Source organism: Lithobates pipiens, unplaced genomic scaffold (assembly GCF_037356315.1).
Source record: "Lithobates pipiens isolate NorthernLeopardFrog02 unplaced genomic scaffold, aLitPip1_a1.2 Scaffold_25, whole genome shotgun sequence".
NCBI lineage: Eukaryota > Metazoa > Chordata > Amphibia > Anura > Ranidae > Lithobates > Lithobates pipiens.
In genome coordinates, this window is record NW_027507787.1 from 55,791,020 (window position 1) to 55,818,690 (window position 27,671).

At 43.6% G+C, this 27,671-nt stretch overlaps 1 protein-coding gene across 3 annotated transcripts in view; it reads left to right on the top strand.

Moving 5' to 3' along the window:
- PSD (pleckstrin and Sec7 domain containing) overlaps positions 1 to 27,671 on the top strand; it is a 711,875-nt gene that overhangs the window by 365,466 nt on the left and 318,738 nt on the right. The window lies entirely within an intron of this gene.

A 27,671-nucleotide genomic window follows, 5' to 3' on the forward strand; every position in this document is an offset into this window, starting at 1 on the left:
GGTGGACTCTTTACTAATTAGTTGACTTCTGAAGGCAATTGGTTCCACTAGATTTTAGTTAGGGGTATCAGAATAAAGGGGGCTGAATACGTATACATGCCACACTTTTCTCAAATATATTTCTAAAAAATGTTTAAAGCCATTTATCATTTTGTGTTGGTCTTTCACCTAACATCCCAATAAAATACATTTAAGTTTTTGGTTGTAACATGACAAACTGTGGAAAATTTCAAGAGGTATGAATACTTTTTCAAGGCATTGTACACAATCCTATACCTACAGTTGATCTAGGGCAGGGGTCACCGCTAAATGTCCAGACCGTCAGTGCATGTGACAAATTCATGTGCACCCAGCCCGCAAACATTTTAACCCCCGCTCGGCTTTCTTGGGATAATAACTGATGCGGCTAAGGAGACACTCGGCTGTTATCCTAAGCAGCAGGAGGGGACCCGCCGCCGCCCGGGCTCTCCCGTTCCAACCGGAGGGCCCAATGGACCAGCCACCACATCTGCTGGCTGCCTGGAGTCTCGGTTCTAGTAACCTGGAAGTGATGTCATCACAAAAAAATTGCAGCATTCAAAACAGCCAAAGTTGGCTGTTTCAATGCTTTTGAAGTGCAAAGGAGGGATCTGGAATCTTATAGACCCCAGACTCCTCCATAAAGATGACCTGTCACTGCCTATTACTGTCACAAAGGATGTTTACATTCCTTCTGATAGCAATAAAAGTGATCCATATTTTTTTTTAAAGGAACAGTATAAAAAATGTTTCAATAAAATATAGAGAAAAAAAAAATTAAAGCGCCCTATCCATCCGTGCTCGCTCACAAAAGCGACTGCATATGTAAGTTGCGACCGCAAATGTAAACCGCATTCAAACCACACAAGTGAGGTATCGCCACAATCGTTAGAGCCAGAGCAATTATTCTAGTACTAGACCTCCTCTGTAAATCTAAACTGGTAACCTGTAGGAATTTTTAAAACGCCTATGGAGATTTTTGAGTACCATAGTTTGTTGCGCAATTTTAAAGCATAACATGGGGGGGGGTGTAATATGCAGGAGGGGCTGGGTAGGGAGGGGTGCTGTGTAATATGCAGGGAGGGCTGTGTAATGTAAATGGGTCCAGAAGTTCGGGGGGCTGTGTAATGTAAAGGGGTCCAGGTTATCTTAATTTATTAGCAGGTGAATACGTCCCTCCATGCAATCACATACTGTACATTGAATCCGGCCCTTTAGTGGAAAAAGATTTGCTTCAGCGGGGGGATAAAAATCCTTCCTGATCCCCCCAATAGGCAATTGGATATTTCCTGGAGCAACTTTACCATAAGATATTAATATCCAGTTATATTTTGTTAATTTAGGAAAGAATCCAAACCTTTAAAAAAAAAAAAAGACTTCCCAACTATGTGCCACTTTGTGTTGGTCTATCACATAAAATACCCCAATACCAATTAATATACGCTTATTGGGATTATTTATTTATTTTTTACCAAAAACATGTAGCAGAATACATATTGACCTAAATTGATGAAGAAATTGGATTTTTTTTTTATTTTTTACATTTTTTATTGGATGTGTTTTGTAGCAGAAAGTAGAAAATAGTTTTTTGGTGATCAAATACCACCAAAAGAAAGAGAAATATACCACTCAAGATGTCGATAGCCTCATTTCATCTTCCTCGTTAGATAGGGTGCTGGCTCAGTATACAAGGTGATTGTGAGCAAAAAGGTTTGGATGGCCGCACTCCAAAATATATTCCTTTATTGAATAACAGTCCATATAGCAATGGGAATAAAAGCACAAACTGATGCATTTCACACCACTCTACAGGTGCTTAGTCATACCCAAATAACAGATAAAAACACAATGTTATATACACACACGCATGTTTTTTGTATATATAACATTGTGTTTTTTTCTGTTATTTGGAGTGCCGCCATCTGGACCTTTCTTCTTGCTCACAACCACTAAAAGAAAGATATATTTGTGGGGGAAAAAAAGGACATCCATTTTATTTGTGTACAGTGTGTGTACGCAATTATCAGTTAAAGTAATGCAGTGCCGTATCGCAAAAAATGGCCTGGTCATGAAAGGGGGTAAACCTTCCAGAACAGAAGTGGTTAAACAGAGAAAATATACAATTTTCAGAAAATAAATAAGGTTTTCTGAAATTGATAGCAGCAACACGTCTCAAAAAAGTTGGGACAGGGCAACAAAATGCTAGCAAAATATGTGATACTAACAAGAAAGAGCTGGAAGAATGAAGATCATTTTGCAACTAAGTATGCTAATTGGCAATAGGTCAGTAATATGATTAGGTTTAAAAAGGGCATCTTGGAGAGTTAGGATGTCTCAGAAGTAAAGATGGACAGAGGTTCACCAATATGTGTAAAGCTGCACCAAAAATGGTGCTCCATTTCAGAATAATGTTCCTAAATGTAAAATTTAAATCATCATATACAGTTCATAATATCATAAAAATATTTTGAGAATCTGGATAAATCACTGTGCGAATGGAATAAGGCCGAAACGCAATACTGGACACCCATGATCTTAGGTCTCTCAGACAGCACTCCATTAAAAACGGGCATGATCTTGTGATGGACATCATTGGATGGGCTCAGGAATATTCCCAAATATCACTATGAGAACACAGTTCGACCTGCCATCCAAAACTGCAAGCTATAACTTTATCATGCAAAGAAGCAATAGAACATGATCCAAAAACACCACCACCACCACACTCATTTAAAATGGTCTGTTGCAAAGTGGAAAACTGCTCTGTGGTGAGATGAATCAAAATATGACATTCTTTTTGGCAACCATGGGCTTTGGACTAAAGAGGTGAGGGACCTTCTTTTTGTTATCCATGCGCATGTAAAATCCTGCATCTTTGCTGATATAGGGGTGCACTTGTGCGAATGGAAGGTTGGTTGATGAGTTTCCTCTGATGTTGGCCACCATCCCTTATTTAATATCAAATTACCGTATTTATCGGCGTATAACACGCTCTTTTTCCCCATAAAATTAGGGGAAAATGGCAGGTGCGTGTTATACACCAATCCTCCACTATTTTGGAGCCTCTGGACGGCTTTCAGCCACCTTCGGCCCTTCTCGGTGGCTTTCGGCGGCCGAAAGCTGAGAAATTATATGGACATAAATTATATGGTGAAAAAACAGGTACAGCCTAGGTTATAAAAAAAAAAAAACTACGTGCTATGGAAATGATAGGGCTGCAAAAGTTAATAACAAACAATCCTCAAGACAAGTCCTATGGTTTAATAGTTCCATTTTACCCGCTTGCCGACCAGCCACCATCATTATACTGTGGCAAGTCGGCACGTTCCCACGAACCGTCGTAGCTGTATGTAGGCCCTTTAAGTGAGGATAGCAGGCGCGCATGCCCCGCCACACTGCGGGGGTGCCAATGTGTGTGGCCAGTGGGCACAAGAGCCAGAACAGGGACGTGTCTGTAAACACACAAATCCCTGTTCTGTGAGGAGAGGAGAGACAGATTGTGTGTTCCTACTAGCTAGGAACAACAATCTGTCATCTCCTCTAGTCAGTCACATCCCCCTACAGTTAGAACACACACGAGGGAACACAGTGAACCTCTTGATCGCCCCCTAGTGTTAACTCCTTCCCTGCCAGTGACATTTACACAGTCATTTTTATAGCACTGATCACTATAATTGTCAATGGTCCCAAAAACGTGTCAAAAGTGTCCAATCAGTCTGCCATAATGAGGCAGTACTGATAAAAATCGCTGATCACCATTACTAGTAAAAATAATAATAATAATAATAAAAATGCCATAAATCTTTCCCCTATTTTGAAGACGCTATAACTTTTGTGCAAACCAACCGTATCAATATACGTTTATTGTGATTTTTATTACCAAAAATATGTAGAAGAATACATATCGGCCTAAACTGAGGGAAAAAATTGCTTTAAAAAAAAAAATGGGGATATTTATTATAGCTAATGTACAAAATATTGTGTTTTTTTTTTTTTTTTTTTAATTGTCCCTCTTTTTTTTGTTTATAGCGCAAAAAATAAAAACCACAGAGGTGATCAAATACCACCAAAAGAAAGCTCTGTGGGGAAAAAAAAGGACGTAAATTTTGTTTGGGTACAAACGTATTGGTCGTATTGGTCATTTAGCAGCCAAATCTTTCGGGGCTGAAGTGGTTTAACTCAAATCCAACATACTTCACGCAGCACCTCTGGGAGACTGAAAGAATCTCTATAGTAACAGAAAAAAACAGCAGAGTGCGCAGGCTAAGTGTAAGAGATATACGAACATTTATTAAAACCAGTCATTGCAAATAGTTGGTGGAACATGAAAGGAAATAAAATGAAGAAGACAAAAGACTGTTGAGCAGTCCTATATTCCTATATCCTATATTAGGCAAAAATGGGACAACATTCCTGCCCCAAAAACTCCAACTGGTCTCCACGGTACCCAGACATTTACAGAGTGTTGTTAAAAGAAGAGGGGATTTTTTTTTTTTTGAGACGTGTTGCTGCCATGACTTTCAAAATGACCTTATTTTTTTTCTTAAACTGGTATATTTTCTCATTTTAACCACTTCCCGACCGCCGCACGACGATGTACGTCGACAGAATGGCACGGGCAGGCATATGGGCGTACCTGTACGTCCCTGCCTTCCCGCGGGTCGGGGGCCCGATTGGGCCCCCGCCCGGTGCCTGCGGCGGTCGGTATTCGTTCGGGAGCGATCCGGGATGAGGGGGCGGCCATTCATTCATGGCCACCCCCTCGCGATCGCTCCCGACGAATAGAAATCCTTCGTGACATCACTTCCTCTCCTGTAATGTAAACACAGGAGAGGAAGTGATGTAATCTCTCCTCCGTGTCGGTATTTTTCGTTCCGACACCGAGGAGAGAGGATCGGTGAGTTGCACCAACACGACACTTCACAGTAGAACATGCCAGGCACACTCACACCCCCCCGATCACCCCCCCCAATTACCCCTGCCCCCCAGTCACAGTGACACCAATGTCATTTTTTTTTTTTTTTTTGCATTGGTGTCATTTGTGACTGTAATAACTGTTAGGGCAGTTAGGGTTAGCCCCCTTTAGTTCTAAGGTACCCCCCTAACCCCCCCAATAAAGGTTTAACCCCGTGATCACCCCCCGTCGCCAGTGTCACTAAGGCTGGGTTCACATTGCAGCGGTTTATGAGAACGAATGTGATTCGCACCGCACTGCAGTGCAAATCACATCCGATCTCTGTGCGATTCGAGTTCAGCCATACAGATAGTATGGCTGAATTCGCATCGCACCCGCCGCAAATTCGCACGGGACCCTTTTTTTGGCCCGCAGCAGAATCGGATCGCATGGGTGTTCACACCATGCGATCCGAGTTTGCAGATCGCACTGCGATATGCGAACTGATCTGGGGGTGTCATTAACATTTCACTGACACTCCCAGCAGTTCGCATAGGGCAGTGTGAACTGCCGCCGGGAGGCATGCGATGCGGGAACCCGCCGCAGATTCGTGGCGTTCCCGCATCGCTCCAGTGTGAACCCAGCCTAATAAGCGATCATTTTTCTGATCGCTGTATTAGTGTCACAGGTGACGCTAGTTAGGCAGGTAGGTATTTAGGTTCGCCGCAGCTTTTTATAGCGCCAGGGACCCCCATATACTACCGCATAAAGCCCCCTGATTGCCCCCTAGTTAACCCTTTTACCAGTGATCACCATATAACTGTTACAGGTGACGCTGGTTGGTTAGTTATTTTTTTATAGTTTCAGGGCACCCGCCATTTATTAACTAATAAAGGTTTAACCCCCTGATCACCCGGCGGGTGTCATTTGTGACTGTAATAACTGTTAGGGCAGTTAGGGTTAGCCCCCTTTAGTTCTAAGGTACCCCCCTAACCCCCCCAATAAAGGTTTAACCCCGTGATCACCCCCCGTCGCCAGTGTCACTAAGGCCGGGTTCACATTGCAGCGGTTTATGAGAACGGATGTGATTCGCACCGCACTGCAGTGCAAATCACATCCGATCTCTGTGCGATTCGAGTTCAGCCATACAGATAGTATGGCTGAATTCGTGTCGCACCCGCCGCAAACTCGCACTGGACCCTTTTTTTGGTCCGCAGCAGAATCGGATCGCATGGGTGTTCACACCATGCGATCCGAGTTTGCAGATCGCACTGCGATATGCGAACTGATCTGGGGGTGTCATTAACATTTCACTGACACTCCCAGCAGTTCGCATAGGGCAGTGTGAACTGCCGCCGGGAGGCATGTGATGCGGGAACCCGCCGCGGATTCGTGGCGTTCCCGCATCGCTCCAGTGTGAACCCAGCCTAATAAGCGATCGTTTTTCTGATCGCTGTATTAGTGTCACAGGTGACGCTAGTTAGGCAGGTAGGTATTTAGGTTCGCCGCAGCTTTTTATAGCGCCAGGGACCCCCATATACTACCGCATAAAGCCCCCTGATTGCCCCCTAGTTAACCCTTTCACCAGTGATCACCATATAACTGTTACAGGTGACGCTGGTTGGTTAGTTATTTTTTTATAGTTTCAGGGCACCCGCCATTTATTACCTAGTCTCACTAGTGTACCCCTAAATTTAGGGGTGTCCACTTTCCAAAATGGGGTCATTTGGGGGGGGGGGTTTGTGCCATCTTGGCATTTTATGGCCTTCAAAACTGTAATGCCCTTAGAAAGCCTGAAGGCTGTGATTGGTTTTCGGGGCCCCGTACGCGGCTAGGCTCCCAAAATGTCCCACATATGTGGTATCCCCGTACTCAGGAGAAGCAGCAGAATTTATTTTGGGGTGTCATTTCACATATGCCCATGGCATGCGTGAGCAATATATCATTTAGTGACAACTTTGTGAAAAAAAAAAAAAAAAAGTTTGTAATTTTCCCGCAACTTGTGGCAAAATATAAAATATTCCATGGACTCAACATGCCTCTCAGCAAATAGCTTGGGGTGTCTACTTTCCAAAATGGGGTCATTTGGGGGGGGGGGGTTTGTGCCATCTTGGCATTTTATGGCCTTCAAAACTGTAATGCCCTTAGAAAGCCTGAAGGCTGTGATTGGTTTTCGGGGCCCCGTACGCGGCTAGGCTCCCAAAATGTCCCACATATGTGGTATCCCCGTACTCAGGAGAAGCAGCAGAATTTATTTTGGGGTGTCATTTCACATATGCCCATGGCATGCGTGAGCAATATATCATTTAGTGACAACTTTGTGAAAAAAAAAAAAAAAAAGTTTGTAATTTTCCCGCAACTTGTGGCAAAATATAAAATATTCCATGGACTCAACATGCCTCTCAGCAAATAGCTTGGGGTGTCTACTTTCTAAAATGGGGTCATTTGTGGGGGTTTTGTGCCATCTTGGCATTTTATGGCCTTCAAAACTGTAATAGGTAGTGAGGAGTGAAGTCAAATATTTACGCCCTTAGAAAACCTGAAGGCGGTTCTTGGTTTTCGGGGCCCCGTACGCGGCTAGGCTCTCAAAAAATCCCACACATGTGGTATCCCCGTACTCAGGAGAAGCAGCAGAATTTATTTTGGGGTGTCATTTCACATATGCCCATAGCATGTGTGAGCAATATATCATTTAGTGACAACTTTGTGATAAAAAAATAAAAAAAAATTAAAGTTTGTAATTTTCCCGCAACTTGTGGCAAAATATAAAATATTCCATGGACTCAACATGCCTCTCAGCAAATAGCTTGGGGTGTCTACTTTCTAAAATGGGGTCATTTGTGGGGGTTTTGTGCCATCTTGGCATTTTATGGCCTTCAAAACTGTAATAGGTAGTGAGAAGTGAAATCAAAAATGTACGCCCTTAGAAAGCCTGAAGGCGGTGCTTGGTTTTCGGGGCCCCGTACGCGGCTAGGCTCCCAAAAAGTCCCACATATGTGGTATCCCCGTACTCAGGAGAAGCAGCAGAATTTATTTTGGGGTGTCATTTCACATATGCCCATAGCATGTGTGAGCAATATATCATTTCGTGACAACTTTGTGTAAAAAAAAAAAATGGGCTCAACATGCCACTTATCAATTTCCTTAGGGGGTCTACTTTCCAAAATGGGGTCATTTGGGGGGGTTTTGTACTGCCCTGCCATTTTAGCACCTCAAGAAATGAGATAGGCAGTCGTAAACTAAAAGCTGCGTAAATTCCAGAAAACGTACCTTAGTTTGTAGATGTGACAACTTTTGCGCAAACCAATAAATATACAATTATTGACTTTTTTTTTTACCAAAGACATGTGGCTGAATACATTTTGGCCTAAATGTATGACTAAAATTGAGTTTATTGGATTTTACTAATAACAAAAAGTAGAAAATATCATTTTTTTTCAAAATTTGCGGTCTTTTTACGTTTATATCGCAAAAAATAAAAATCGCAGAGGCAATCAAATACCATCAAAAGAAATCTCTATTTGTGGGAAGAAAAGAACGCAAATTTTGTTTGGGTACAACATTGCATGACCGCGCAATTACCAGTTAAAGCAGCGCAGTGCCAAATTGTAAAAAGACCTCTGGTCATTTACCAGCAAAATGGTCCGGTCTGAAAGTGGTTAAACATGTAAAAAATATGTGTCCATGTTATGTTGATTTTACACAGCATTTTTGGAATGGGGGGGGGTCTATCTAGCTAGATATACTGTATTTTTGTGTGTGTATATGTACACACACACACACACACACACACACACACACACACACACACACACACACACACACACACACACACACACGTATACAGTGTGTATAGGACATCGGGATTCCTTCCTCTTTTTATCAGCAAACAGTCTTTACTGCTGGAAAGAATGGCACTCATGTAATGCAATGTGAGTACCGTGTATACTGTATACAGCGCTCCCAAAAACGCCCTGCCAATTGAAATGAATAGGCAGCGCTTTGGAATCACCTGAAAAGCGCTTTAGAAGCGCATCACGGGCAGTTTTAACCCCTGCTTCGGCCGCTAGCGGGGGTTAAAAGCGCCCCGTTAGCAGCCGAAAAGCGCAGCTTAAACAATGCTATAGCTGTCAGGGCTGGCTTAGCCCTTCCTCCTCTGGGCTGGCCGCTCAGCTGTCGGCTAATTGCCAGCTCTCTTCTTTTTCCACAGTTACCATCTGTTCCCGATGATGCTCGTCTGACCTGCCTATTTAAAGCCTTCCTGCTCACTTTTTCATTTGCCTTCACGTTGGTCACATCACTAGGAACCATCTCCTGCTGTTGTTTCAAGACTGGCTTGCTGACATCCCTCCTGGCTTCCATCCTGCTTGCAGTTGCTCTCCTTGGATCCCTGACGTCTGGACTGGCTAATTACCCGATCTGGTTTATGAACTTTGGACTGGCTGACTACCAGATATGGCTACTGGACTCTGGCTTGCTTGACTACGCTTTTTCTTATTTACCTTTTTTTTTTTATTAATAAACAAGTGTGATTTGATTGTACTTCTGTCTCTGTCTATTTCATGGTTCCTGACAGTACGCGAAGGCTGTGAATTCAGAAGATACAGTCAATCCACTTGTTGGTAATATTTTTTCCAGATTGGATGAGCAAGATCCCCGCATGGATCAGTTTGCCTTGGCATTACAAACGCTCCTGAATCGCACGGCTCACCTTGAATCCCCCACAGTGGCTGCTCCGGTACAACCTGAGTCGCAGGCCATTCCTGCTGCTGCGCCAGTCTCTGTGCATGCACCCGCCTCGAATATTACCTCTATAAGAGGTATGTCTGGTTCTGCTCCGCTTCCCCAGCGATTTGGGGGCGATCCAGTTCAATGCAGAGGGCTTCTCAATCAGGTTGAGATATACTTCGAAATGCTGCCCCAGGCATTTCCCACGGACAGAAGCAAAGTAGGTTTTGTGATATCTTTGCTTTCTGAGAAAGCCTTGGCCTGGGCTAACCCTCTATGGGAGACGCAAAAACCTGTTGTCTTGAGCTACCTTAGTTTGTGGCCTCCTTTAAACGGGTTTTTGACGTTCCCGCACGCTTCTGCTGCCAAGTGCCTCATGTCCATCAAATGGAGTACGAGAACTGTTGCCGACTACGCCATTGAATTCCATACTCTGGCAGCAGAGGTTGCCTGGAACAATGATGCCCTCGTGGCTGATTTTTTATCATGGTCTCTCTGATTCCATCAAGGATGAGATAGCAGCCCGAGATATACCCACTGAGCTGGAAAGCTTGATCTCGTTTGCCATCCTCATTGACTCCAGACTCAGAGAAAGACTTTCTCTTAAGGCGCACTTGCGGAAGCCTCCTGTACGTTTGCGTCCGAGCTTTATAGTCCCACCCATGCCTCCCTCACCTCCCATGCCTCCTGGTACCGAGTTGGTCAGTGAAGATGAACCCATGCACCTGGGCTTCACGTGTCTCTCTGCGGATGAGAGAGCCTTTAGGAGGAGGGAGAGCCTTTATTGTGGCCAGGCAGGTCACTTTTTGAAGTCTTGTCCTACCAGTCCAGGGAACGCCCAAACCTTGAGGTCCTGTCATGGACAGACCTTAGGTGGTGTTTTTTTATCCCCAGTTATCCAGAAGGATAAGCCCTTGGTTTTGGTCACCCTTTCTTGGGCTGAGTCGTCCATCGAGATACAGGCTCTAATCGACTCTGGGGCTGCAGGCCTGTTAATTGATGCTGCATTTGTTTTGCAGTACTCGATTCCACTGCAGCTGCGTGACACTCCACTTGCCATTGAGGCTCTTGATGGGAGACCTTTACAGCCTGCCCATGTGACTCGTGAGACGGTTCCGTTGTCCATGGCCGTAGGGGCTCTTCACCATGAGATAATCCAATTCCAAGTTATTTCCTCACCCAGATTTCCGCTGGTTATTGGTTATCGTTGGTTACAGAGGCACAACCCCTCTTTTGATTGGCTCCGTGCTGAGGTTCTCTCCTGGTCACCACAATGCAGTGAGACATGCTTCCTGAAGGTATCCAAGGTCCTGTGCACCGCTTCACTCCCCTCCTTGCCGGAGGAGTACCGTGATTTTGGCGATGTCTTTGATAAAGGTCAAGTTTGCCTCCACACCGGCCTTATGATTGCGCAATTGACCTTCAACCTGGTGCCATACCTCCTCGTGGCCAGGTTTACCCTTTGTCGGTCTTGGAGGATAAGGCCATGGAGGAGTATGTTGCTGACGCACTTTCTCGAGGTTTCATCCACAAATCCTCATCTCCTGGTGGTGCTGATTTCTTCTTTGTGAAAAAGAAGAGAGGTGAACTGAGACTTTGTATAGATTATAGGGGTCTCAATTGTGTCACGATTAAGAATGCCTACCCGATTCCATTGATTACGGAGTTATTTGACCGCCTCAAGGGAGCAACGGTTTTCACAAAGCTTGACCTGAGAGGGGCATACAATCTTGTGCTCATTAAGGAGGGCGACGAGTGGAAAACTGCGTTTAATACCAGAACAGGCCATTATGAATACCTAGTAATGCCTTTTGGCCTTTGTAACGCCCAGCAGTTTTCCAGGAATTTATTAACAATGTCCTCTGAGATTTGTTGCAATTGTGTTTGGTGGTTTATCTCGATGATATCCTCATATTTTCCTAGTCCCTGGAGAGCCACCACACAGATGTCTGTCGTGTACTTCAGAAACTAAGAGAGAACAATCTCTATTGTAAACTGGAGAAGTGCGAGTTCCATCGTGAACAGGTTCCTGGGCTATGTCATTTCCACTGCTGGTTTTTCGATGGACCCAGAGAAACTGTCGGCAGTCCTACAGTGGCCTCGACCCGTGGGTTTACGTCCTCTGCAGCGTGTCCTGGGCTTTGCCAACTACTATCGGAAGTTTATTTGTAACTTCTCATCTCTGGTCAAGCCTCTGACTGATATGACCAGAAAGGACGGTAACCCACAGAGTTGGTCTCTGGAGTCCATTAAGGCCTTTGAGACTCTCAAGGCTGCCTTTGTTTCTGCTCCTGTGTTGGCACATCCTGATCCTACGTTGCCTTTTATCCTAGAAGTTGATGCTTCTGAGACTGGAGTTGGCGCCCTTCTGTTTCAACGTCCTAACTCTGAGAGCGCTATGCATATGTGTGGCTACTTTTCCAAAAAATTGTCACCTGCTGAGTACAATTATGAGATTGGTGACAGAAAGCTGTTGGCGATCATTTTAGCCCTGAAAGAATGGAGACATCTCCTTGAAGGTACTACTGTGCCCGTTCTTATTCTTACTGACCATAAGAATCTTACATTCTTGTCTGAGGCTAAGCGACTCTCTCCCAGAAGGGCGCGATGGGCTCTTTTCTTGTCCAGCTTTAATTACATTGTCTCATTCTTACCCGGTACTAAGAATGTAAGGGCTGATGCCTTGTCACGACAATTTTCCTCCACTTCCAAGTCGGAGTCAGTTCCAGTTCCTATGATTCCTCCTGATCGTATCTTGGCTACGGTTCGCACCAGTCTTACTTCTCCTTTGGGTGACAAAATTCTTGCTGCTCAGGTCCATGCTCCTCCTGATAAACCTTGTGACCGCTGCTTTGTCCCAGAGAGTTTCCGTACTGCAGTGCTCCAGACTTACCATTCTCCCAAGGCAGCTGGCCATCCTGGGAAGAATTTGGGCCATCTTCCAACAATTCTGGTGGCCTAGTCTACGGGCTGATGTTACTGCCTTCATAGCTGCATGTTCCGTGTGTGCTCAGAGTAAGACTCCACGACACCTTCCAGTGGGCCTCCTACAACCTATACCCAATGGAGAGAGGCCCTGGACTCACCTGTCTATGGATTTCATTGTGGAATTGCCCAACTCCCAAGGCAACACTGTTATCCTTATGGTGGTTGACCGGTTCTCAAAGATGTGTCATTGTATTCCACTTAAGAGGTTTCCCACCTCTAAGGAACTGGCTTCCATTTTTGCTCGGGAGATCTTTCGCTTACATGGGCTACCCAAGGTGATTGTCTCGGATAGGGGCAGTCAGTTTGTCTCCTGGTTCTGGCAAGTCTTTTGTGCACAGTTGGGAATCCAGCTTGCGTTCTCTTCTGCGTATCACCGGCAGTCTAATGGGGCCGCAGAACGAGCAAATCAGTCCTTGGAGCAATTCCTACTTTGCTACATTTCTGACCATCATAACAACTGGTCTGACCTATTACCTTGGGCAGAGTTTGCTCACAACAGTGCCTTGAATTCTGCCTCCCGATTGTCTCCATTTATGGCGAATTATGGTTTCCAACCTTCCATGTTGCCTGACTCGTTTGTTCCGCAGAGTATTCCTGCGTTAGAGGAGCATCTCCGTGGTCTTCGTTCCACTTGGCTACAAGTCCAGGAGGCTTTGCGTCATGCTAATGATAGGTACAGACTCCATGCTGACCGCAGACACCTGCCTGCGCCTTCCTACCAGGTTGGGGAGAGGGTCTGGCTGTCATCTCGTAACCTCCGGCTTCGTGTTCCCTCACTGAAGTTTGCACCTCGGTTTATTGGGCCATTCCGTATCCTTCGCAGGATTAACCCAGTAGCTTACGCGTTGGACCTTCCTCCTAGTATGTGCATCTCAAATGTGTTTCATGTCTCCTTATTGAAACCGTTGGTCTATAACCGATTTACCACCTCAGTGCCACGTCCTCACCCTATTCTGGTTGAGAACCATGAGGAGTATGAGGTACAATCCATTGTTGACTCCCGTAGGTTCTGTGGGCGCATACAGTACCTGGTGCATTGGAAGGGGTGTACGGTCCAGAGGAATGCTCCTGGGTTTCATCCTCCTGGGTTTCCCCTCAAGCCCGGTGGCCCTCCGAGGGAGAGGGGTCATTGGGGGGGGGGGGGGTACTGTCAGGGCTGGCTTAGCCCTTCCTCCTCTGGGCTGGCTGCTCAGCTGTCGGCTAATTGCCAGCTCTCTTCTCTTTCCACAGTTACCAGCTGTTCCCGATGATGCTTGTCTGACCTGCCTATTTAAAGCCTTCCTGCTCACTTTTTCAATTGCCTTCGCGTTGGTCACATCACTAGGAACCATCTCCTGCTGTTGTTTCAAGACTGGCTTGCTGACATCCCTCCTGGCTTCCATCCTGCTTGCAGTTGCTCTCCTTGGATCCCTGATGTCTGGACTGGCTGATTACCCGATCTGGTTTATGAACTTTGGACTGGCTGACTACCCGATCTGGCTACTGGACTCTGGCTTGCTTGACTACGCTTTTTCTTATTTACCTTTTTATTTTTATTAATAAACAAGTGTGATTTGATTGTACTTCTGTCTCTGTCTGTTTCATGGTTCCTGACAATAGCGCCTCTAAAACAAGCACTTTAGCGCTGCCGCGGCCCCAGTGTGAAAGTAGCATTAAACACACTTTCTAGCTGTAACTGTGTAACACCATCTGGATGATGCATTACCATCCTCCTCTTGCGCCAAAAACACACACAGCTTGTTGCTGCATTCCTGCTGCCATTTTCTATAGGGACATAGCCATAGGAACACAGTCATTGCTTTGGTTATGGTGGATCATAGGCATAAGGGAGCTAGAACAAAATGAACAAATAGCATATGTTCCGCAGGCAGCCCACAGGAAGCTCATGGTGATAGCTGTTCCCTTGTCCCGAAGCAACATCCTTTTATGGCATTGCTCCCCTCATATGATTCTAGCTCTATCTCAGGCATGCACCATGCGGCCTATCTGACTAAAACAGCTTTCTCTGGCACTATGTCTGAATTCTTCAAAAAACTCTCAGCACTTTTAGAACTTTCATTTTCTAGAAGCCAGAAGTCACGTGACAGTGACGTAACTCGTAGGAGAAGCATACGGACATCGGAAGTGACATTCATACACGAGTGCGCTGCTCGTCTTGTGCGATTTGATTGACTTAAATGTGAGTAGCTTTATTTTTATTTTTAATAAACCAACTTTATGGAAAATACTACACCATAGTAGGCTCTATTCTTCTCTATGAGTATTTCAAGTGGCCCTCGATATCCACCCCGGGAAAGAAAGGAAGCGTTCCCCTGCACATAAAGCCTTCTGAGCAGAAGGATTATACAGGAGCCAGTCCACCCTAAGGGTCCTAATCCCTTTACTCCTATGGGTACTGTGGACAGCGAAGGATCACCAGTGTTTTAAATCACACTGTCACCTGGTTGTTGAGATCACTTTGCACTTTGGACTTTGATTTATTAATTGTTCATTGTCTGCTTGGACTTTATTTATATTTATTTGTTTGGACGATTAGTGCTTACATGCGTTTACACTATGTAGTATTGGAACACAGTCACGTTTTTATATGTGAGTTTGTGCTTGCCCACATATGTTTTGCATGTGTGGTTTTTGTGTATACACTGATTATTTTGTAATATATTTAGATATATATATTTATTGATCAGCACATTGGCACTTTATGTAGTAATATACTGGCGTTTATGTTGTATACTAGTCACAGTAATATTGGTTAGATCTATAACCACTACACTATAGTATATTATTGACACCAATTTACTAGGAGCGCAACACCAATATATTTTTTCACCTTTAATTTTCTTGACGGTGTGTGCCGCACCTATTAGTTACAAAAAAAATAAAAAAATTCCCCATAATAGCGCAGGAGCTTTTTTCATATAATTTTTAGAAGCCAGAACAGCTGCACTTCCCTTATTCCTAAAACCAAAAAGAGCAGCGCCAAGCTAAGTGTAGGGATTTTAAATAGCACGGTTTAATCATAAGATATTGTACTCACTAGACAGTGGTAGTATTAAGGCACATCTGTAATAAAGACCAAGGGTGTTTCTGGGGTCCAGGGCAACCTCACAGGCAGAGCAGTTCTATCGGGCTTGGTGGCGCCAGGGGTCTCTGGTGTCTCGGGCTGGATGTGTAGAGCACAGCAGGAAGTCAGACAATAGGCTACAGGATGATGCAGGGCGATTCACGTATTTGGAGCTTGCTTCCCCCCCCCCCCCCTCAGCTTCCCCCCACTTTTTTTAATGTTCTTTCTAATGTTTTCAACATTTTAAACAATTGTTTATATATATGTAAAAAATGTTGATTGTTCCCCATTAATGTCTCTGCTCAAACCGTGAAGTGCCTAGCGGGACAAACCTTGTCTTTTCTACTTCCCTTATTCCCCCTTACCCTCTTCAGGAGTCAGAGGTGGAACCTCCCTGCTTGAGGATATTATGAAAAAAAGCATTAATGAACCTCATTTTGTAGCAGAGAACCTCCCTACTTGAGGATTTCCCTTTCGCTGCATTTTATGAGATACAGGCTATGGTTTAACTCCAAATACTTTGTACTGTGGATACACTAATTTAACATGGTACGCACTAGTCTTTGCCTAACAGCACTTGATTCTCCACAGCCTAAACAGGCTCTTATGGGCATCAAATAACTGAGTACATGAAAAAATACTTTTCAATACATGCTCCGATTAATTGTACACTTTGAGGACTGGCTCAACCTTGAGGTGGTATGCACTCCTATGATTTTTGCTAAGGTTTTTCCTATAGAAAAGGATTATAAGCAGAAATTGGCTAATCCAGTAATGGATCCTGCAATTTCAGTTCTCACTAAACACCTTACAGTTTCTATTGAAGATGTTCCTTCTTTTAAGGAGACATTTTGAAGCACGATCGGAATTCCGGCCAGAAAAACACTGATGAGAGCTTTTCATCGGAATATGCGACCGTGCGTATGCTCCATCGGAATTTAGCTGTGCGAATTTCCGCCAGCCAAAAATTGATAGCATGTTCTCCATTTTCCCAACGGAAAAACTTTCTATCGGTAATTCCGATCGTGTGTATGCAATTCCGACACGCCAAAAATCACGCATGCTCAGATTCAACTACGAGACAGAAGCTATTGGCTACTGGCTATTGAACTTCCTTTTTCTAGTCACGTCATACGTGTTGTACGTCACCATGTTATAAATAATCGGAATTTGATGTGACCGTGTGTAGGCAAGACAGCTTGAGCCGAATTCCATCAGGAAAACCATCAGAGCTTTTTCCGATGAGAATTCCGATCGTGTGTACGCGGCATTACAGTTCCAGTCCTACAACCAGCTATTGCTGTCATGTCTATTTTCCAGACTATGGCAAACTGGTCAAGACAAATTAACAGAGACCAGGAACCTGTCTTTGAGGACCTTGCCCTCTTAGAATAATTGTAGTTGATGTCCTCATCCTTATTGTTTTGTGTTGGCGATCTTTAGAATGTCCCCTATCTCTGTACACAGGATTTTGTGGTTAAAAGCTTGGTCTACTGAACTTGCGCATGTCTTTTGAGAGTGAAGGCCTTTTTGTGGAATCCCTTGATAAATTCATCAAGGTTGGCACTGGAGGAAACCTACTCCTGCCCCACAAGAAAAGCCTAGGCAAGTCTTCTACTCCTATACTTCTACGGCTCCTACTCCTGCTCAGCAAATTCACTCCTCTCCTGGACATCTACCTCAAAACTGCAGCTTAAAACTTCCTTTAGTCACAAGCCCACCACGAGTCTACCCAGAAGCCCTTTTTACAATGAAGGGGCACTCCTACTCCTCGGAGTAATGTCTGCTAAAGTTTATGTCAGTCTGGATCTGAGATACCCAACCTTCTGGGTCCAATCTATTTCAAAGGGGTACAAAATAGAATATCTGTCTCTGCACGCTTCTCTCTTTTTGCCTTCCAATCTGCCATAATCAGACCAAAAGATGGCAGATTTAATGACACACAAGAAGTGTTTTTACCAGTTCCGTTGGAAAAATGGTTTTAAGGTTTCTATTCAAATCTTTTCACAGTACCAAATCCAATTGGGGGAATCCACCCCATACGCTAATTAAAATCTCGAATCAGGTTTCTTTATGTACCAAAATCCCAGATGGAATCAATGAGATCTGTGGTTGCTTCTTTCAGACAAGGGGACTTCCTGGCATCAGTAGACATACAACGTGACTATCTATATCTTTCCCAACACACAGACCAACACTTTAAAATTTGTAGAACTACTTTCGAGTATCCATGAAACTGATGAATTTCTTTACACTTTTGCGCATATACTTTTTATACCCCTCCATAAGGGCCGGTTTACACTGGTGCGATGCCAGACATCGCATGTGATTCGCATAAACTCATGCAGGACCTTTTTTTTTTTTTTGTCTGCACCAGGATCGGTTTGCATGGGTGTTCACACCTATGCGATCCAATTCCTGTCAGAATTCACAGTTCGTACTGTGATCTGCGAACCAATTTAGGGGTGTCATTAAATTTGTATTGACACCCTCAGCGGTTCGCATAGGGCAGTGTGAACTGTCGGCTATCCATGTGCGATGCGGAAACCTGCACTGGATTTGTAGGGTTTCCTGCATCACATCAGTGTGAACCGAACCTCAAAGCTAGCCAGCACTTTGAAAGAGGGTCTGGGCTTGATAGTAACCTCCTTCAAGGCAGTTCTCTTTGCCCAGTTCTACTTCAGACCTTCTGTCCTGCCAGACAAAGCTCTCCCTGATGTGATGTATTTCCAATCCTGCCCTGGAACTGGCAAAGTCTTTCCTTCAGGTGCCTGAAAGATAGTGATGGATGATACCAGCCATACAGGCTGGGTCAGTGTTTACAGCTCCCTAGCTGTCCAAGGGACATGGTCTCCAGATTCAACATCAAGCTAAACCAGTGGTGATTTGTCAGACTCAATTATAGCTGGTTTATGCCTTTCCAATAATAAGGTGCCTCCTTCAATTGTTTCCTGTGATTTATTGCACCAAATTCTCCCGGAAGAATGTGGTACACAGTGTATGGCCTTGAGAACCATTAAGGATCAGGTTTCTGCTTTATTATGTTCCCTGAACCTCTTACTTTCCCTGAGCGTCCCTAATCAAGGTTTTTCTTCAGGAAATTGCTCATATAAATCCCCCAGTTCAAACTCTTGTTTCACCTATGGATCTCAGCCTGGAGGTCTCTGTACTTCAGAGACTTCCCTTTGAAACAAATAAGAGACATTCTGTTGGACACTCACTCACTTGTAGGGTTATCTCCTGCTAGCAATTATATCTGTTAGTCATGTTTCTGAATTGGTAGTTCTTTTTATGAAAAAGAGCCCTTTTGTTAGGGTGGAGTTGGCCTGCTGGTGGCACTGCGGCACTCTGGGTTGATTGCTCTAGTTTCAGTGTCCACTAGCAGATGTCTTCCAGAAGCCAGCAGGATTCAATGATCAGCTTCACCTGGTTTCAGCTGCCAGGTGACTATTTAAGGCTACTTTCACACTGAGGCACTTTTCAGGAGTTTTAGTGCTAAAAATAGCATCCGGTAAACCACCTCTCATGCCGCTCCAGTGTGAAAGCCTGAGTACTTTCTCACTGGGGCAGTGCACTTGCAGAACGGGAAAAAAGTCCTGCAAGCAGCATCTTAGGGGCAGTGCATACACCACTCTCAAAACGCCCTGCCCATTGAAATGAATGGGCAGCGCTGCCAAAGCACCCTGCAAAGCGCTTCAACAGCGCCACGAAACAGCAAAGTTGTATTAGTAGGACCGACATTTAGGGTGCTTTCACACTGGGGCAATGCCAGCATTATCGGCGCTTTACCACTGTTATGCCCCATACACACGGTCGGACATCAAAATCAGTCAGATTTTTTGCCCCATACACACAGTCGCACAAGTTGTCGGAAAATCTGATCGCTTGGAATGAGGTGACGTATAAAACATACGATGGGACTAAGTAGAGGCCAGTAGCCAATAGCTTTAGTCTCCAAATTTTTTCTGAGCATTTGTGGCACTTTGTGTGTCGGAATTCTCTACACACGATCTTAAAATGTCCGATCGGATTTTGTTGTCGGAAAATTTTAGATCCAGCTCTCAAAATTTTTCCATCGGAATTTCCAACAGAAAAAGTCCGATAGAGCCCACACACGATCAGATTTTCCGACAACATAATATGATCGGTCTTTTTCCATCAGGATTGCCGACCGTGTGTATGGGGCACTTTTAACCCTTTCTTCGGCCGATAGCTGGCCGAAGAAAGGGTTAAAAGTGCCCGCTAGTGGCCAAAAAGCACCACTGTAACTGTGGTAAAGTGCCACTAATGCCGGCATTGCCCCAGTGTGAAAGTACCCTAAATGCTGATCCTACTAATATACCTTGCATCACCGTTTTAATTGCCTCCTTGCTACCAGGTCCTTTTGTTCCTGTTATCCTGCTCCAGAGCTATCTTGCATTCTGTACCCTGCTGCTTATTCCTGCTCCTGGTTCCTGTACCCAGTCTTGATTCCTCCCTTCTATGCATCCCTGATATTCCCTGTTAACCTTGTCCCTCATTTTGTATTTATTTTGTATATGGTCAGTTGTTAGGTTTCTGTTAGGTTTGTTAGGTATTTTGTCGTTGGGGTTTGTTTGTTCTTTTTTTTTTTTTTTTTTTTTTTATTCTATTTCTTTGCAGGAATACAAAAATCAATAATTACACTTGCATAATGCTACTTTTAAAATCGAATTTCAAATCAAAGCATAATCTTTAAGTCTTAGACCGTAATACTGTTATTTTTATACATATATGAACTCAGACGGGAGTCAGGGTCTTGTAGCATTTAACAACTAACCTACTCCTCTAGTTCCTCTCCAATCAGCCTTTTCCCCTCATCCAATTACAAGAATAACTCCCAAGGAGCCCATATCTGTGAAATGCCTTCCCTTTTCTCCAAAGACATAGGTATCAATTTGTCCATAATCCCAGTTCTTCTTACTTTATTTAGCCACATAGAAATCTGGGGTGGCACCTGTCTCCTTCCAACGTGTGGAGATGACGCTTTTAGCTGCATTCACCAGATGACATATCACCGAATTCTTATAACTCTCCATTGGGATTTGTGAACATTATAGAAAGAAAAATCATCTAGATGATTTAAAGGTTAAGTGTATTATTTTCTGCTGTTGGTCTGTTGTAAAGATTTGCTCCAAGTCTCTCTCCCACTTACCCAGGCTTATCAAACTAAAGTCCTCCAAAGGTGCTGTCAACAGAGCATATATCTTAGAGATAATATGGGAAAGGGGCTCCTTCTCCTCACAGTACCTCTCAAATTTTGTGAGTGGTCGACCATACCCTACGGTCAGTCCCAATGTTTCAAAAAAGTGTCTAATCTGTCGCGCCTGCCAGAAAGGTATTTCATATTGTCCTCCCGGGTGCCTTAGCAGTTCTATTGTTGGCCATTTGTTAGACCTCAAAAAAATGCAAGGCTTGAAATCATCTTTTCTCTTTCAGTTTCCCAAATACCCCTGGCTCCAGGCCAGGTGGGAAGTCTGGAGTACCCAAAGTAGGGAACAAGGGTGAATTTGGTGATGAAAATCTAGGGTCCCGAATAACCCTAGATCCCATACAAAGTGTAGGGCCTATCAAAGGATGTAATTCCTGCTGGGGTTTGTTCATGTTTACTGTTTGCTGGGGTTTATGTTCACTGCTTGCTGGCGTGTGCCTGTCTCTTGTTTCACTATAAATAAATCTCACTTAAAAAATGTATACATTGTTTGGTCTTAGTTTCCATGTGTAGCTGCATGTATCTGGTCAGCCGTCTGTTAAAATACTGACCCTTTTCTTGTTTTGCATAAGAAGCAAATTGATTTTGAGTCCAAGACCAACTTTCCTACCTAAGCTGATCTCTTCACCTCAATTAAGACTTTGGTCTTCCTTCCCTTTGTTATAGTTAGTCTGGTTGAAAAAAAATACAAGTCCATCCAGTTCAAAAAACACACACACAAGTAGAAAACCCCCATATACAGTGCCTTGAAAAATTATTCATACCCCACATTTTGTCATATTACAACCAAAAACCTAAATGCATTTTATTGATATTTTATGTGATAGACCAATACAAAGTGGCATATAATTTTGAAGTGGAAGGAAAATGATAAATGTTTTTTTCAAAATGTTTTACAAATAAATATGTGAAAAGTGTGGCATGCATTTGTATCCAGCCCCTCTGAGTACTCGAAAGGGAACCACCTTTTGCTGCAATTACAGCTGCAAGTCTTTTTGGGGATGTCTCTGCCAGGTTTGCACATCTAGAGAGTGACATTTTTGCCCATTCTAATTTTCAAAATAGCTCAAGCTCTGTCAGATTGGATGGAGAGCATCTGTGAACAGCAATTTTCAAGTCTTGCCACAGATTCTCAATTGGATTTAGGTCTGGCTTTGACTGGGCCATTCTAACACATGAATATCCTATGATCTAAACCATTGCTTAGTAGCTCTGGCTGTATAAAAGTAAAAAAGGGGCCTTCGTGCTACTACTTATAAGTGTAAGATTATGAATAGGAAGAAACAATATAATATTATATATATATATATATATATATATATATATATATATATATATATATATATATATATATATATATATATATATGTAGTGATAAACCTCATACACAAAAAATAAATATGAGTGAAGTAATAATACAATAAATAAATTAAATTAAACCAAACAAGTGTCACTGAAAAGTGTACACGTGCAAATAGCAATTAAAGTGCTAATAGCTGCAGCTGGACCTAGTAGTATTCACATAATACCAACCAGTCATCAGGGGATAAAGTCACGTGATTGACGTAACGCGTAGGGAGTGGCCGTCGCAATACCGGAAGTGACGTAAGACTGGCGGAAAACGCCAGGACACCATTTTCTTTGTGTGCTGTTTAACTTTTTTCAAATGTGAGAGTCTTATTCGTATTTTAATAAATCAAACCGCTCGTTTTTACTAAAAATACTACACTATTGGAGCCTTTTCCTTTCCCCTATGTAATTATATTGAGTGGCATATATTTGTGGAGATCGCTACCTATACCACAATACAGTTACTACAGGAATGAATGGCCCCCTGGTGGCCCGGTGTGGATGTCCATAATTTGGGAGATATTTACAGCTGAGGACCACCTGGTGGTTAAAGAGAGAACGGAGGCTACTTCTTTTATTTGATGTGCCTTTTTATCAAGAAGTGGAGGTGAGAGTTCTGGGAGCCCATATCTTTCCTTGCTATACGAATACATTTTTAATTGCTATTCCTCTGAGTTGAATCTATCGGAATACCTCTGGTGCCGTTGAATTATATTGAAAGACTTGCTATATGGACTAAATCTTGAGTTCACTTTCTAAATATCTATTTATATATTCTAAGCACTTAGCACTTTTTATTATTACACATTGTATTTGCGCAGGACCAATATTGATTATATTTCAGCTCTGGCTGTATGTTTAGGGTCATTGTCCTGCTGGAATGTGAACCTCTGCCCCAGTCTCAAGTCTTTTGCAGACTCTAACAAGTTTTCTTCTAAGATTGCCCCGTATTTGGCTCCATCCATCTTCCGATCAACTCTGACCAGCTTCCCCCATCCCTACTGAAGAAAAACAACCCCACAACATGATTCTGCCACCTCCATGTCTGATGGTGGGGATAGTGTGTTCAGGGTGATGTACAGTGTTAGTTTTCCTCCACACATGGTGTTTTGCTTTTAGGCCAAAAAGTTCACGTTTGCTGTGTTCTCTCAAAGCCCCCCCCCCCCCCCCCCCCCACACACACACACACACACACACACGGCTTCTCGCAAACGGCAAATGGGAGATGTAAACCGTGTTCAAACCACACGTGAGGTATCGCCCAAATCGTTAGAGCAATAATTCTACTACTAGACCTCCTCTGTAAATCTAAACTGGTAACCTGTATACATTTTTAAAACGTTGCCTATGGAGATTTTTAAGTACCGTAGTTTGTTGCTATTCCACGAGTGTGCGCAATTTTAAAGCATAATATGGGGGGGGGGTGTAATATGCAAGAGGTGCTGGGTAGGGAGTGGGCTGTGTAATATGCAGGGAGGGCTGTGTAAAGTAAAAGGGTCCTGAGCCACCCCCATCAAATCATTCTCTGCAGCTATTAGCTTTTGTACCACCACCCCTCCCTTTAGAATGTAAGCTCTACAAGCAGGGTCCTCCTGTACCTTTTTGTATTGATCTGTACTGTAATTGTGTTGTCCCCCCCATGCATTGTAAAGTGCTGCATAAACTTTTGGCGCTATATAAATCCTGTATAATAAAATAAGTGTGGGGGGCTGTGTAATGTAAAGGGGTCCAGATTATCTTAATTTATTAGCAGGTGAGTATGTCCCTCCATGCAATCACATACTGTACATTGAATCTGGCCCTTAAGTGGAAAAAGATTTGCTTTAGCGGATGGGGATAAAAAAATCTTTACTGATCCCCCAATAGGCAATTGGATATTTCCTGGAGCAACTTTAACATAAGATATTAGTATCCAGTTATATTTTGTTCATTTAGGAAAGAATCCAGACATTTAAAAAAAAAAACAATTACTGAGCTGGCCATAACCAGCTCTTGTGGGAGTATATTCCACATTTTCACAGCTCTTACTGTGAAGAAGCCTTTCTATTTTTGAAGGTTAGAATTCATTTTCTCCAGATTCAAAGAGTGCCCCCTTGTCTTCTGTAATGACTTCAACCACTTCAATACTGGGTCATAATCATATGACGTCCGCACATGGGATCTCCCATCTTGGGTGGGCGTCATATGACATCCTCGTTTCTTGCCGCTCCTGTGGGCCCCCCGGGGCCCACAATGCGGCAATCTGGGATGAGGTGTGTCCCTCTGACAAAGCCCATCCCAGATCCGTGTAAAGAGCCAATAAAAAATGTCTCTTTACCACGTGACCGGCTGTGTCCAATCACAGCCAGTCACATGTACTGTCCACGTGCATGGCGCTCATGTACGGCCCTAGGGTGCGTACAGAGTGGCAATCGGGGACAAGATAAAATTGGCTCTTCATCACCGGCCGGCTGTGTCCAATCACAGCCGGTTACAGAATGTCAACAAACCGCGGTAATGAGATGTTACCGGGTCCTCCTCCTCACACACCGATCGTGTCTGAGAAGGAGATTGCGGTAACATCTCGTTATCACTTACAGTGTACACCAACCACACTGATTTCCCCTCACCCCCCTAATAAAGAGGATCTGTCACCAGCCATCAAAGTATCTGTCGCAGCCCATCTGAGTACCTGTCACCGTCTATCTAAGTACCCAAGTACCTGAGTATCTGTCACAGTATATCTGAGTACCTATTACAGCCCATCTGAGTACCCTAGTACCTGTCACAGTGTACCTGTCACAGTTCATCTGAGTACACAAATACCTGAGCACCTGTCGCAGACCATCTGAGTACCAGTCACAGTCCAACCGAGTACCTGTCACAGCCCATCAGAGTACCCTCATAGAATATACGTTGGGGTGTTTGCTTTCCAAAATGGGATTATTTTGTGGGTAATTCCATTGTCCTGGTGCTCAAGGACCTTCAAAACTGTGATAGGTAGGAATGAGATTTGTAATTCATGCTCCTAGAACGCCTGAAGGTACTACTACAATATTGGGCCTCTGTATGGTGTCAAGCTGTGTAACAGTCTCACACATGTGGTATCGCCATACTCAGGAGGAGCAGCAGAATGCGTTTTGGGGTGTCATTTTTGCTATATGCATGCTATGTGTTAGAAATATCATATAAATTGACAACTTTGTGTAAAAAATAAAATAAAAAAAAATAAGTTTTCATTTTCTTTCCACGTTTTCTGAAGACTTGTGTAAAAAAACGTTCAAAAGACTCATTATGCCTCATAGAATAGACTTTAGGGTTTTTGCTTTCAAAAATGGGGTCATATTGTGGGTAATTCCACTTTCCTTGTGCTCCAGGACATTCACAAATGTAATAGGTCTTTAGTAAATTAGAGGTGTAATTTACGTTCCTAGAAACCCTGATGGTGCTTCCTGCATTTTGGACCTCTCTGTGTGGCCAGGCTGTGTAAAAGTCACACAAATGTGATATCGCCATACTCAGGAGGAGTAGCAGAATGTATTTTGGGGTGTAATTGGAAGTATGCATATGCTGTGTGTGAGAAATAACTTGTTATTATGACAATTTTGTGGGAAAAAAATGTAAAATTCTTAAAGCGGGGCTCCACCCTAAAGTGGAAACTCCGCTCATCGGAACCCTCCCCCCCTCCGGCGCTACAATTGGCACCTTTCAGGGGGGAGGGGGGTACAGATACCTGTACAGTACAGGTATCTGCACCCACTTCCGGCATAAATATCCGCAGAATCTGCGGATATTTACGCCACTTCCTGCGGGTCCCCCTCTGTCCGCTGGGAAACACATGGATCCCAGGGACAGCGGGGACCATCCTTATTGTGCAGCGCAATTCGCGCATGCGCAGTAGGGAACCGGGAAGTGAAGCCGCAAGGCTCCACTTCCTGATTCCCATACTCAAGATGGAGGCGGCAGCACCTGAGAGACGATCGACAGATCGGCTTCGGGTGCCGACATCGCGGGTGCGCTGGGCGGGTAAGTGTCCTTATTTTAAAAGTCAGCAGCTGCAGTATTTGTAGCCGCTGACTTTAAAAAAAAAAAAAAAAAAACGCAGAACTCCCGCTTTAATTTTCCCAAGGATTGTGGGAAAACATTACAACTTCAAAAAACTCACAAACCTCTTACTAAATACCATTGATTGTCTACTTTTCAAAAAGGGGTCATTTGAGGGGTATTTGTACTTTCCGGTGAATCAGATGTGATCAATTTTCAATGATTTGCACCATACATTGTAGACTCTATAACTTTCAGAGACTAAATACTATCCACTAATTTGGGTTATTTTTTACCAAAGAGATGTAGCAGTATAAATTTTGGCTCAAATTTGTGAACAAAAATGACTTATTTGCAAAATTTTATCCTAGAAACTAATGTCACTTTCACTTTTCACTTATGTTTCAAAAAATAAAGAGCCCAGTGGTGATTAAATACCATCAAAAGAAAGCTCTATTTGTATGAAAAAAAATTACAAAGATTTTGTTTGGGTACAGTGTTGCATGACTGAGTAATTGGCATTCAAAGTGTAAGAGGGCTGAAAGCTAAAAATTGGTCTGGGTAGGAAGGGTGTATAAATGTCCTGTATTGAAGTGGTTAAAGTGGTTGTAAACCCTTACAACAAACACATGGACCTACAGGTAAGCCTAGATTAAGGCTTACCTGTAGGTCCAAGAAATATCTCCTAAACCTACACAGTTTAGGAGATATTTGCCGAAAGACAGGCACCGATGTCTACGGCGCATGCGCCGTAGACAGCGGCGCACTGAGCACTCCGCGGTCAACGGTGATATTCCGCGAGCGGCGGCTCCCGTGCACATGCGTGGGAGTGACGTTATTGCGGCTTCGCCGAATGACAGCGGCGGGGTGGCGAGACCCACAAGAAGATGGATGCGCCGGACTACAGGGGACAGCGGTGACTTTGCTGGCTCCTGTGTCAGGTAAGTGACACATAATGGGCTACTATGCGATGCATAGCAGTCCATTATGCTTTACCTTTGCAGGGAATGAAAGAGGAAGTAAACCCATTAGGGCCTATTTTTCAAACTAGTTGTTTACAAGTTAAAATCAGTTTTTTTGGGCTAGAAAATTACTTAGAATCCCCAAACATTATATATTTTTTTTCGAACACCCTAAAGAATAAAATGATGATTGTTGCAATACTTTTTGTCACACCGTATTCTATAGGTTGCATGTTTTGAGTTACAGAGGAGGTCTAGGGCATATATATATTGCTCTTGCTTTATCGATCGCAGCTATACCTCACATGTGTGGTTTGAACACCGTTTTCATATGCAGGTGATACTCACGTATGCAATCGCTTCTACACGTGAGCTCAGCGGGACGGGTGGCGTGTTTTAAAAAAAAAAAAAATT